Genomic DNA, 10,491 nt, shown 5'->3' with positions numbered 1-10,491 from the left:
AAGACTCCAGGATGGTGTGTTGCCTCCCTGGTGCCAGGGTCAAGGACGTCTCTGAGCGATTGCAGGACATTCTTAAGGGGGAGGGTGAGCAGCCAGAGGTCATTGTACATATTGGTACCAACCACATAGGTGGGGAAAGGGATGAGTTCCTGAAATGTGAATATAGAGAGTTAGGCAGAAGGCTAACGTACAGGACCTCGAAGGTAGTAATTTCAGGACTACTGCCGGTACCACCTGCCAGTGAGAGGAGGAATAGGAGGATTAGGCAGATGAATACCTGGCTTGAGAGCTGGTGCAGGGGACAGGGATTTAGATTTTTGTAAAATTGGGATCTTTTCTGGGGTGGGGCTGATCTGTTCAAGAGGGACAGGTTACACCTGAACTGGAGGGGGACTAGCATCCTGGCGGGGAGATTTGCTGGAGCCACTCAGGAGGGTTTAAACTAGTTTGGCAGGGGGGTGGGATCCAAAGCAGTCGGGAGACAGAAGAGAGGTTTGAGGACAGCACGGATGTTAAAGAGAGCACATTAAATAGTAAAGGCAGTGTCAGTAATCCTAGTACCAGACGGATCAGGCAAAAGCAAGACAGAGAGCAAGGGAAGTCCAGATTACACTGCATCTATTTCAATGCAAGAGGCCTGACGGGCGAGGCAGATAAACTCTGGGCATTGATGGGGACGTGGGACTGGGATAGTATCGCAATTACTGAAACATGGCTAAGGGAGGGACAGGACTGGCAGCTCAATGTTCCAGGGTACAGATGCTACAGGAAAGATAGAACAGGAGGTAAGAGAGGAGGGGGAGTTGCACTTTTGATTAGGGAAAGTATCACGGCCGTACTGAGAGGGGATATATCCGAGTGTTCGCCCACTGAGTCTATATGGGTAGAACTGAGAAATAAGAAGGGGGAAATCACTTTGATAGGGTTGTGCTATAGGCCCCCAAATAGTCAGCGGGAAATTGAGGAGCAAATATGTAAGGAGATTACAGATAGCTCCAAGAAAAATAGGGCGGTAATAGTCGGAGATTTTAACTTTCCCAACATTGACTGGGACAGCCATAGTATTAGAGGGTTGGATGGAGAGAAATTTGTTGAGTGTATTCAGGAGGAATTTCTCATTCAGTCTGTGGATGGGCCGACTAGAGAGGGGGCAAAACTTGACCTCCTCTTGGGAAATAAGGAAGGGCGGGTGACAGAAGTGTTAGTGAGGGATCACTTTGGGACCAGTGACCAAAATTCTATTAGTTTTAAGATAGCTACGGAGAATGATAGGTCTGTCCCAAAAGTTAATATTCCAAATTGGGGCAAGGGCAATTTTGATGGTATCAGGCAGGAAGTTCCAAAAGTTAATTGTGGGAGTCTGTGGGAAGGCAAAGGGACGTCTGGTAAGTGGGAGGCTTTCAAAAGTGTGTTAACCCGGGTTCAGGGTAAACACATTCCTCTTAGAGTGAAGGGCAAGGCTGGCAGAAGTCGGGAACCCTGGATGACTCGGGATATTGAGGCCCTGGTCAAGAAGAAGTAAGAGGCACATGACGTGCATAGGCAGCTGGGATCAAGTGGATCCCTTGAAGAGTACAGGGCGTGTAGGAGTAGAGTTAAGGGAGAACTCAGGAGGGCAAAAAGGGGACACGAGATTGTTTTGGCAGATAAGGCAAAGGAGAATCCAAAGAGCTTCTACAAATAGATAAAGGTCAAAAGAGTAACAAGGGAGAGAGTAGGGTCTCTCAAGGATCAACAAGGTCATCGATGTGCGGATCCACAGGAGATGGGTGAGATCCTAAATAAATATTTCTCATCAGTATTTACTGTTGAGAAAAACATGGATGTTAGGGAACTTGGGGAATTAGATATTGATGTCTTGAGGAATGTATATATTACAGAGAAGGAGGTGCTGGAAGTCTTAAAGCGCATCAAGGTAGATAAATCTGCAGGACCTGATGAAGTGTATCCCAGGACGTTGTGGGAGGCTAGGGAGGAAATTGCGGGTCCCCAAGCCGAGGTATTTGAATCATCGATAACCACGGGTGAAGTGCCTGAAGATTTGAGAGTGGCAAATGTTGGGCCTTTGTTTAAAAAGGGCTGCAGGGAAGAGCCTGGGAACTACAGGCCACTGAACCTCACATCTGTGGTGGGTAAATTGTTGGAAGGTATTTTGAGAGACAGGATCTACAGGCATTTAGAGACGCAAGGATTGATAAGGGACAGTCAGCATGGCTTTGTGAGTGGAAAATCATGTCTCACAAATTTAATTGAGTTTCTTGAAGGGGTAACCAAGAAGTTAGATGAGGGTAGTGCAGTTGATGTTGTCTACATGGACTTTAGCAAGTCCTTTGACAAGGTACCGCAGGGTAGGTTGTTGCATCAAGTAAAATCTCACGGGATCCAGGGTGAGGGATCGAAATGGATACAAAATTGGCTTCTTGACAGAAGCCAGAGGGTGGTTGTAGAGGGTTGTTTTTCAAACTGGAGGCCTGTGACCAGTGGTGTGCCTCAGGGATCAGTGCTGGGCCCACTGTTATTTGTCATTTATATGAATGATTTGGATGAGAATATAGGGGCCATGGTTAGTAAGTTTTCAGATGACACCAAGATTGGTGGCATGGTGGACAGTGAAGAAAGTTATCTCCAATTGCAACTGGATCTTGATTAATTGGGCCAGTGGGGGCTGACGAATGGCAGATGGAGTTTAATTTCGGTAAATGCGAAGTGATGCATTTTGTTAGATCAAACCGGGGCAGGACTTACTCAGTTAATGGTAGGGCGTTGGGGAGAGTTACAGAACAAAGAGATCTAGGGGTACAGGTTCATAGCTCCTTGAAAGTGGAGTCACAGGTGGACAGAGTGGTGAAGAAGGCATTCGGCATGCTTGGTTTCATCGGTCAGAACATTGAATACAGGAGTTGGGGTGTCTTGTTAAAGTTGTACAAGACATTGGTAAGGCCACAATTTGGTAAGGCTTGGAATACTGTGTACAATTCTGGTCACCCTATTGTAGAAAGCACATTATGAAACTAGAAAAAGTGCAGAAAAGATTTACTCGGATGCTACCGGGACTTGATGGAGTGAGTTATAAGGAGAGGCTGAATAGACTGGGACTTTTTTCTCTGGAGCGTAGGAGGCTGAGGGGTGACATTATAGAGGTCTATAAAATAATGAGGGGCACAGATCAGCTAGATAGTCAATATCTTTTCCCAAAGGTAGGCGATTCTGAAACTAGAGGGCATAGGTTTAAGGTGAGAGGGGAGAGATACAAAAGTGTCCAGAGGGGCAGTTTTTACACACAGAGGGTGGTGAGTGTCTGGAACGAGCTGCCAGAGGCAGTAGTAGAGGCGGGTACAATTTTATCTTTTAAGCAGGATTTAGACAGTTACATGGGTACGATGGGTATAGAGGGATATGGGCCAAATGGGGGCAATTGGGATTAGTTTAGGGGTTTAAACAAAAAGGGCGGCATGGACAAGTTGGGCCGAAGGGCCTGTTTCCATGCTGTAAACCTCTATGACTCTAAAACTCGAACCCCTTACAACCCAACACATTTCCCACCAGATTTGCGGGTTTCTCTGGAGGTGAGTTGAGACTGGAGGCAAGACGTCAGCCCAAACAAAGACTCACAAAAGCCAATGTCCCGGTTAAAGACTTATCTTTATTGACCAATGATTTGATTTGATTTGATTATTGTCACGTGTATTGGGACACAGTGAAAAGTATTGTTTCTTGTGTGCTGTACAGATAAAGCATACCATTCATGGAGTACGGAGGGGAGAAGGAAAAGGATTTGATTTGATTTATTATTGTCACATGTATTGGGATACCGTGAAAAGTATTGTTGAGAGAGGGACCTTGGATGAAGTAGAAAAAGTTGAGAGAGCTTCAAGTTTTTAGGTGTCCAGATCACCAACAACCTTTCCTGGGCCCTCCATGCTGACACTATAGTTAAGAAAGCCCCACCAACACCTCTACTTTCTCAGGAGGCTAAGGAAATTTGGCATGTCAGCTACGACTCTCACCAACTTTTACAGATGCCCCATAGAAAGCATCCTTTCCGGGTGTATCACAGCTCGGTCTGGGGCTCCTGCTCTGCCCAAGACCGCAAGGAACTACAAAACGGTCGTGAATGTAGCCCAATCCATCACGCAAACCAGCCTCACATCCATTGACTCTGTCTACACTTCCCACTGCCTCGGGAAAAGCAGCCAGCTCTGGACACTTTTGTATCTCTCCCCTCTCACCTTAAACCTACGCCCTCTAGTTTTAGACTCCTCTACTTTTGGGAAAAGATATTGACTATCTAGCTGATCTGTGCCCTCATTATTTTATAGACCTCTATAAGATCACCCCTCAGCCTCCTACGCTCCAGAGAAAAAAGCCCCAGTCTATCCAGCCTCTCCTTATAACTCCATCCATCAAGTCCCGGTAGCATCCTAGTAAATCTTTTCTGCACTCTTTCTAGTTTAATAATATCTTTTCTATAATAGGGTGACCAGAACTGTACACAGTATTCCAAGTGTGGCCTTACCAATGTCTTGTCCAACTTCAACAAGACGTCCCAACTCCTGTATTCAATGTTCTGACCGATGAAACCAAGCATGCCGAATGCCTTCTTCACCACTCTGTCCACCTGTGACTCCACTTTCAAGGAGCTATGAACATGTACCCCTAGATCTCTTTGTTCTGTAACTCTCCCCAACGCCCTACCATTAACTGAGTAAGTCCTGCCCTGGTTCAATCTACCAAAATGCATCACCTCGCATTTATCTAAATTAAACTCCATCTGCCATTCGTCAGCCCACTGGCCCAATTGATCAAGATCCTGTTGCAATTGGAGATAACTTTCTTCACTGTCCACTATGCCACCAATCTTGGGGTCATCTGCAAACTTACTAACCATGCCTCCTATATTCTCATCCAAATCATTAATATAAATGACAAATAACAGTGGGCCCAGCACTGATCCCTGAGGCACACCGCTGGTCACAGGCCTCCAGTTTGTATAGACAAGGTAGGGGGGAAGTCGAGAACTAGAGGGCGGAGGTCGAAGGTGAGAGGGGAAAGAGACCTGAGGGGAGCTTTTTCACACAGAGTGGTGTGTGTGTTGAATGAGCTGCCCGGGAAGGTGGGTAGAGGCTGGTACAGTTACAACATTTGTATGACATTCGGACAGGTACATGGATCGAGAAAGGTTTAGAGGGATATGGGCCAAAGACAGGCAAATGGGGCCAGTCCAGTTTGGGAGAGCAGGTTGGCACGGAGGAGCTGGACCGAAGGACCTGTCTCCGGGTTGTACATCTCTCTGGCTCGGGGCCTCTCTGACTCTGTGACGGAGAAAGTGCCGGATGGAAAGGGGTTAATGCGACTTGTTTGTTTAACGCAGCGAGAGTAACTCCGATCCCTGTGGACTCCCCCAGCCTGCTGTCCCTGCGGGGGGGAGGAGGTGGGGGAATACCCTCTCCTGTTAATAAGGTGCTCCGTACAATGTGTTATCCCAGAGTGACTGTGTCAGCATCAACTCTGTCACTAACAGGGACTGCGGAGAGAGCGAGGGAAGGAGAGATCGGAGCCCGAGAGAAAGAGACTGGAACATTCCAATAATGGTTTGAATTCTGAGCGCATTAGACTGGGACAGGACAATGGATCAGAACCCGGGAACAATAGACTGGAACATTACAATGGATCAGAATCCGGGAACAATAGACTGGAACATTACAATGGATCAGAATCTGGGAACAATAGACTGGGACATTACAATGGATCAGAATCCGGGAACAATAGACTGGAACATTACAATGGATCAGAATCCGGGAACAATAGACTGGAACATTACAATGGATCAGAATCCGGGAACAATAGACTGGAACATTACAATGGATCAGAATCCGGGAACAATAGACTGGAACATTACAATGGATCAGAATCTGGGAAAACTGGGTCAGAACGTCACAGCAATGGACAGGGATATTGTCTGGGCGTATTATATGCTGAATTATTACATTGGATTCATGCCATTATCACCTGCTCTCCGCCTATTCTATATTCTACAGATTGTTGAGGCATATTACTACCCTCTGCTGGCTGTTATTGGGGTTCCCGGTGAGTCTCTACATTCTCCCGATCTCTTCTCCAACTCGCGATCTCTGTAACCTCCTCCAGCCCCTACACCCCCTCCCTATCTCTGTAACCTCCTCCAGCCTCCTAACCGCCTTCCCTATTTCTGTACCCCCCTCCAGCCCCCGATACCCCCTCCCTGTCTCGAGAACCTCCTCCAGCCCCTACACCCCCTCCCTATCTCTGTAACCTCCTCCTGCCCCTCCGACTCCTCACTATCTCTGTAACCCCATCCAGCCCCAAAACCCCCGCCCTATCTCTGTAACTTCCTCCAGTCCTGACAACCTCATCCCTATTTCTGTAACCTCCTCCAGCCCCCTATACCCCATCCCTATCTCTGTAACCTCCTCCAGCCCCCTATACCCCATCCCTATCTCTGTAACCTCCTCCAGTCCCCTACAACCCTCCCAGCTCTGTAACCTCCTCCAGCCCCCGACACCCACTCCCTATCTCTGTAACCTCCTCCAGCCCCTACGTCCCTCCCCTATTTCTGTAACCTCTTCCAGCCCCTACACCCCCCCTATCTCTGTAACCTCATCCAGACCCTACACCCCCTCACTATCTCTGCAACCTCCTCAAGCCCCGAGACCCCTCCCTATCTCTGTAATGTCCTCCAGACCCCTCCACCCCCTCCCTATCTCTGTAACCTCCTCCTGCCCCTACGACTCCTCACTATCTCTGTAACCTCCTCCAGCCCCCTACACCCCCTCCCAATCTCTGTAACCTCCTCCAGCCCCCACACCCCTCCCAATCTCTGTAACCTCCTCCAGCCCCCACACCCCTCCCTATCTCTGTAACCTCCTCCAGCCCATTACACTCCTCCCTATCTCTGTAACCTCCTCTAGCCCCTACACCCCTCCCTAAATCTGTACCCTCCTCCAGTCCCGACACCCCTCCCTATCTCTGTAACCTCCTCCAGCCCATTACACTCCTCCCTATCTCTGTAACCTCCTCTAGCCCCTACACCCCTCCCTATCTCTGTACCCTTCTCCAGTCCCGACACCCCCTCCCTACCCCTGTAACCTCCTCCAGCCCCTACACCCCTCCCTATCTCTGTAACCTCCTCCAGCCCCTACACCCCTCCCTATCTCTGTAACCTCCTCCAGTCCCCTACACCCCCTCCCTATCTCTGTAACCTCCTCCAGCCTCCCACACCCCTCCCTATCTCTGTAACCTCCTCCAGCCCCTACACCCCCTCCCTATCTCTGTAACCTCCTCCAGCCCCCTACACCCCCTCCCTATCTCTGTAACCTCCTCCAGCCCCTACACCCCCTCCCTATCTCTGTAACCTCCTCCAGCCCCTACACCCCCTCCCTATCTCTGTAACCTCCTCCAGCCCCTACACCCCATCCCTATCTCTGTAACCTCCTCCAGCCCCATACAGTGAAAAGTATTGTTTCTTGTGCAGTATACAGACAAAGCATACTGATCATAGGGTACAGAGGGGAGAAGGAAAATGATTTGATTTGATTTATTATCGTCACATGTATTTGGATACCGTGAAAAGTATTGTTTCTTGCGTGCTATACAGACAAAGCATACCATTCATAGGGAAGGAAAGGAGAGAGTGCAGAATGTCAACTGCCAGTCATTCTAGTTTAATGAGACAAGCAAGAACAGGAATTGACTTGATTAATCCACAATTTATTTCTTTAACTAACACTTCAGCTGCCAACTCAAACTGAAACAGTTCCAACTCATTAACTCTTTTACAGAAACTTAACTCTTAACTGAACATCAACTCAGCAAGGATCGGCAACAACACCTCCTCCACAATCATCCTCAACACCGGTGCCACACAAGGCTGTGTTCTCAGCCCCCTACTATACTCCTTATACACCTCTGACTGTGTGGCCAAACTCCCCTCCAATTCAATTTTCAAGTTTGCTGATGACACCACCGTAGTGGTTAATCCAAAAGTTTCAACTGAGCTTTAACTTTTAACCGAACATTAACTTTAACCATTTAATTGCGAGTCGTAACTACCCAGGTTTTGGGATGGAGTGGCCAAATTATTTCCAATGTATAATCTATCTCCATCATCTTTTCTGAGGAAGATTCCTTCAGGGCACACTTCTTAAGGTGGTTAATCATGGTAGAGTTATCGCTGGCAAACACAGAACTGCATCGTCTGTTATTGACAAACTCTCCACTGGCTTCCAGAGGATTTTCCATCATGCGGCCAATTGTGCAACTGGAAGCCAATCGCATGGCTTGACCAGCCCATGAAATTATTTGTAAACAATGCCCTAATTCCTAGTTCAGACCGCATGAATTCCACATGCAAACCGTTGCCTCGGAGTGACCGTATCGAAGACAACCTAGACAGCGTTCCATATTTGGCCAACAGAGGAAGCTTCAGGTCAGAGTTCCCAGACCAAGCTCCCTCACTCAGGGTAACTTTGCAACCTGCGTCTGGTTTTAATTACCAGTTGACCGTAAATCCCAGCATGCTTATCTCTCAGCCAGCACAGCCCTTTTTAAAGCCACTTGTTGTTAAGTTATTGTTTCCGTCGTTCTTCCCCCACCGTCTACAATGTGTAACTTCTCTCTTTATTTCCCTTCCCTTCAGTTAACCTGCTGACGATCGCGACCCTGTCCCGGGGCAAGTGTGGTCTCTCCAATTGCGTCACTCGCTACCTGGTGGCCATGGCGGTGGCGGACTTTCTGGTCATCGTCTTCGACCTGATATTGAGACACATTCCGATTGTGTTCAGATCGGAGTTCTCTTTCTTCATCTACATCCCCGTGTGTAATATCCACGCCGTTGTGCTTTACACCGTGACTGACTGCTCTGTCTGGTTCACCGTCACATTCACCTTTGACCGGTTTGTGGCCATTACTTGCCAGAGGTTGAAAGTTAAATATTGTATCGAGCGCACGGCGGCTGTGGTTCTGGGAACGGTGACAGCGCTGAGCGGCTTGAAGAATATTTTCTGGTTCTTCATGTTGGAGGATCGCTATCAGCTGAAGAACATGCCCTGGTTTTGCCACACGTTGACAGATAATAGGTACTCGAATGTCTGGATTGCAATCGAGTTCCTCCACCACATTCTCACCCCCTGCGTCCCGTTCATTCTGATTCTCTCGCTCAATGCTTTCACCGTCAGATACATTGTAGTGAGCAGCAGAGCCCGCAAGAGACTCCGGGCTCACGGCAGTGGGGAGAATCCCAGAGACCCAGAGATGGAGAGTCGAAGGAAATCCATCATTTTACTCTTTGTTATCTCGGCAAATTTCATCCTGTTATGGACAATGTTAATGTTGATTTCCATATATACTCGACTGCAATTTACCATTAATTTTATCCTCTCTATACGATTACCCGATTATGTGCAAGAATTGGGCTTCATGCTGCAGCTCCTGAGCTGCTGCACTAACACGCTGATTTATGCCGTGACCCAGAGTAAGTTCAGAGAGCAGTACAAGAACCTGCTCCAATATCCCTTTGCCCTGATGGCGAAAGCCATTAAACGATGAGGGGAACTGGTGAATCGGCACAATCGGAAATCAGTCCCGATCTGCCAAGGTGTCGGAGAAGCTAAACAAGAGTCGGGGAGGAGGGGAGAGGGGGTGGGGAAATTCTGCCCATGTGCAATTCGGCCAACTTCTCTGCAAACTAAAGAAACATTGAACCAAGGAAACATGGGAAAGCTACAGGACAGAGGAGGATCATTCAGTCCATCTTGTCCATGCCAGCCCAAGGACACCCTGGTGCCCTTTCCAACCCCACCTTTCTGCACCTGGCCCATAGCTCTGTAGCTCACAGCACCTAAGGGGTAAATCCAGGTACTTTTTAAAAGAGTTTAGGGTCTCTGCCTCCACCACCAACTCGGGCAGGGAATTCCAAACACCCACCACCCTCTGCATCAAAAAACCTTCTCCCTCCTGTCCCCACTACACCTCCTGACACTTATCTTGAATCTATGTCCCCTGTTTCTTGAATCCTCCACCAATTCTAGCCTGTCCTCTCTATCGATCTCCCTCGGTATTGCTAATAGATTAAAGTCTATTTTTTAAATTTATTAGTGTCACAAGTAAGGCTGACATGAACATTGCAATGACGTCACTGTGAAAATCCCCTAGTCGCCACACTCCAGCGCCTGTTCGGGTTACACCGAGGGGGAATTCAGCACGTAACCAGCTCATCTTCCGGACTGTGGGAGGAAACCGGAGCACCCGGAGGAAACCCACGCAGACACGGGGAGAACGTGCAGACTCCACACAGACCGTGACCTGAGCCGGGAATCGAACCCAGGACCCTGGCGCTGTGAGGCAGCAGTGCTAACCCACACTGTGCCACCTGTGCAGTGGAAGCAGCTATGTTAGTGAGTTTTAGGGGGTGTCTGGACAAATCCATGAGTAGGATGGGAATAGAGGGATCTGTTC

The sequence above is a fragment of the Mustelus asterias genome, unplaced genomic scaffold, assembly GCF_964213995.1.
Source record: "Mustelus asterias unplaced genomic scaffold, sMusAst1.hap1.1 HAP1_SCAFFOLD_472, whole genome shotgun sequence".
NCBI classification, from domain to species: Eukaryota; Metazoa; Chordata; class Chondrichthyes; order Carcharhiniformes; family Triakidae; genus Mustelus; species Mustelus asterias.
Note: the sequence above shows the minus strand (reverse complement) of the source record.